A 4111-nucleotide genomic window follows, 5' to 3' on the forward strand; every position below is an offset into this window, starting at 1 on the left:
CCTTGTGGACGACACAAGATACAAATCATTGAAGAACGATTATAAGTCATGTTGCTGCATTCAGACATATGAGCCAAACTATTACGATCCAAAAAAGTCTAAGTATCTCATGGATTTCATTCTGCCATGGATCACAGGATGGCTGGATGAGAAGTTCCCCACCACTTATAGCCGACGCACACCCCTGTTTGATGTAGAGGATGACATCTCCTTGTATGTTGCTGACTACTTTGTATCTTTGGAAGAATACTTGTACCGGTTTGACCCCCCTGATGTGTACAAGATTCTGTAAAAGAATGGAATTTTTGTGTAATAAGAAATTATTGCTGGGCATGAACCTTCATCTGCAAAAGTTTTACACATGCACTTAATTTTTCTGTACATGATCTTTTTCTTGCCACTTGTTTCGTAATTTTTCTGTTGCTATTCGCATGTGAAGCCTGAATCAGCAGAAATGTCAAATAACCAACGAGTATTGATTACTCCTTCCCACTTTCATTTCTGTCCCATTGATAACTAAACCCAGATTCTTGCACCTGCCTAAGATATTTTCAACCATATTAAAGTATCCTGCTATCAAACAAGGATTAGGCAGTTTGGCTATCAAATTTGGTACTACAAGAGTCAGCTGAAAATAAATTAGCAAGTACACACTACTGATCACAAGTAAGATTCTATTCAAGAGAATTACAACTTTTGCTGCCAGTGGCTAGACTTGTAGTTGGGGTTTACACTGTATGGCTCCTCTCGTGGTCACTCCCTTCGTCATATGGCATACTGTTGTAGATATTTTCATATATCTCTGAGGATAGTTTAAAATGGTTATGCAGGCCCGGTTTGACCTCCATGGGGAACCGTATGGTTCTAACAAGATGGGAGTAGATCATGACCGGTGGTTTCTCATTCAATAGGGTATAAGTAACAACTTTGCCCTCAACCAGGGCATAGTACAAACCCTCAACCAGAATTCCACCCTTTACGATCTTGGTATGCCAAAGGTCCTTCAGTACTCTTGGTGCCTGGTACATGGTTTTGGTGCACGTTAGAAGGTAGAAGTCCTCTTTCTCCTCGGCTGCTTTCACTGCAAAGTTATCCCCAATGGACAGTAATTGGCTCAGCACCTTAGGGTCTCCTTCATACATATGCATGGTTAAATCCACACTCACTTGGGAGGAAAGCAGATCATTGTAGTTCTCCTCATCATCCTCGTCCTCATCACTACCTACTTGTACAAACTCTGTCAATGGCTCAATAGAGAGATATTTCTATTCTTCAGTGCGCTGTTTATTATTGCATCTCCTCCATTGCCCATGCACACAAGGATCACAAAAGCAAGACAACGTCCAAAAACGCACATCACATGGATTGTGTGTTGAGTAGCCGTCAACACAATGGAATGAGCGAGACCCTGCAATTGGTTTGCAGTCCCATAGTGGAGAACGCAACACATCATTCGATGAAACCAACTAAAAGACCCTTCTTGTGCTGGCACCCTCACCTTCCCTCGCTGTGTTAACACTAGGTTGGTAACCTAACAGGACATAAACGTGTCCTTTCAGGGTTTTGAAAAAAACCTCCAAAACCATAGTAGATCCACTCATTTTGTAAAATCCTTTCATGAGGTTATAGTTCAAGGCCTACTACACATGGAAAAAATAAGAAACTTGTAAAACTTCTCATGTTTTGGTCATACCAAGCCTCCAAAGTTGATGGACCAGTACATTTTCATCAAAACAGTCATTTCTTACGTTTTGTTGCATAAAAATAAGATTAGGGATTTTTGTAGGACTTGAGATAAAATCCCTAGTTAACTTCAATGGGTTGGTGATCTGAACATATGATTGCTTTGCACTCACTACTTTTTGTTTTTCCAAAAGAAATAGGTACATGTCCAGCATTGGTGTAAGTCATGCAAAGGTTGTCAGATTGATGGAAATCGACGACTCACTTACGAACCTCGAGTTCCAATAATTTCGTATGGTCCTTTTGAGAAGTGGGGTGTGGATGCAATAGGCCCCTTACCTCGCACATCTACGGGGAAGGTCTTCATCATTGTGGGAGTAGATTACATGACACGATGGGCGGAGGCAGCAAGTACAACACGAATTATGGCCGAGGAGGTATCAAAATTTATCTTTGATCACATATGCAGTAGATTCGGCACACCATTAGAGATTTTGTCAGATCGTGGTCCAAGGTTTAGAGCAGAGCTCCTAGATAATCTTTTGACAAAGTTAAAAGTCAAACATTTGCATTCTAAACCTTACTACCCTCAGTGCAATGGGTTGGTTGAAAAGGTGAATGGAATGATATGTAAGATCATTTCTAAGCAGGTTGCAGATCGACCAAACGATTGGGATCGTCATTTGACCGCAGCTCTATGGGCATACAGAACATCTTTCAAGGTCAATTCACTCCTTTTCATTTGGTATATGGATAGGAGGCACTCCTCCCTATTGAGGTGGAGATTGCAAGCCTACGCATTCTCTCACGGGGAGCAAAGAGGCCAAAAGAAGCTTTGCAGGAAAGAATTTTAGATCTTCAACGACTTGAGCTTGATAGAGAAGAGTCCATCGAGTATTACATTGCCCAAGCCACAATCCAAAGGGACAAAATCAACAAGAAGCTCAAGGGGAAAGGATTGAAGGAAGGTATGTTGGTTCTTCGCTATGATAACCGACTTGATACTCGACTTGACAAAAAGTTTTTGCAAAGATGGGAGGGACCTTTCATGATAAGAAAAAAGTTTGGGAATGGTAGTTACAGATTAGCAGATTTATCAGGAAAACTCCACAAGACGAGAGTCAATGGATGGAGATTAAAGCCCTACTTTCAACGTATCAATCCGTTGATAGGAAGTCATCTACCTACATCGTCTAAGCTCCAAATTGGCATGGCTCCCTTCGGCTTGGCAAATGCTCCACCTATTTTTAAAGCTTTGATGTGCAAAGAAGAACCAACCTTGGAATCTCAACATACCCAAGGCAACCCTCCCATCTCCGATTTATGGGATTGAGGTAATGAAAAGCAGGTCTAATGGAGTAAAAGAGTGTATATCACTCCTCCTTTTTTTAGAAAAATGAGAAAAAAAGAAAAAAAAAAGAAAGAAAAGAAAAAAAAGAAGAAGAAAAAACAAAAAAAACTCTTTTGTTTCATCTAGGAGCATGAATGATCCTAGATGAAGGGGGAGGGCTAATATGAGTAGCGTTAAATGATAACCTTGCATTTGCACTACATTTCTACTCAAATGTATATATTTTTTATCAAAGTTTTAACCTAGTGTTCATTCTCTCTTTCCGTAATAGCCTTTTTCCATACAAACACCTTACCCTTCTTAGATCTTTATGCATTTACATCATATTTCTCTCTTCATGCTGAATGTAAATAGTAAATTTAATTCTACTCTCCTAGTTTTTTTACTGCATATTCTTTTAACTAATTACCTTTACTAATTTAAATACCTATCTACATCTCATAATTTGTAAATAAAGAATTTGTGGGCACTTATCTTACCCATCTTCTCTCAAGGGTGGGGTTAACCTTGTAGGCCTTCCCTTCCCCACCACTATGTGACCCAAGTCTTGGATCATTTACTTGTGTTGGTCAACAAATCTTAAATATAATGTATATCCCCAATAAATCAAACTTTATTGGAGCCTACCTCATTTGTTTAACGTGGATTCCCTTTTGAAAAAAGCATGCTACACCTTGGATGCATGCTAAAGGGCCCCCTACAAGGAGACTTGGTTCAAAAGGTGTTTTGGATGCATCTTGAACGCCTTAGCTCATGGGTATACTTGAGGAACACTCAAAAATCAGCTTAAACACTTTGATGAGGTCAACTTTGCCTTTTACAACACCCAATTCTGAGTTACAGGCTGAAAGTTATGGTGAAAACAAGGTGCTGCGGACACTGCTACTGTAGGTCAAAGTTTCAATCAGGTAAACCACAAAGGTAAAAAGTTTTCTTGACTTCTCCAACATTCTAAAATACCAATGGGGAGTTAAAAACCACTTGCATATGGAGGGGTCGGCTCAAGATGCTTCCAGAGACACAACAAACAGGATGGGGACACTCTGCAGGAGCCACTGGAGGGACATCATGGTGGGG

This window comes from Adiantum capillus-veneris, chromosome 15, assembly GCF_014529385.1.
Source record: "Adiantum capillus-veneris isolate H3 chromosome 15, ASM1452938v2, whole genome shotgun sequence".
In the NCBI taxonomy this organism is placed as follows: domain Eukaryota; kingdom Viridiplantae; phylum Streptophyta; class Polypodiopsida; order Polypodiales; family Pteridaceae; genus Adiantum; species Adiantum capillus-veneris.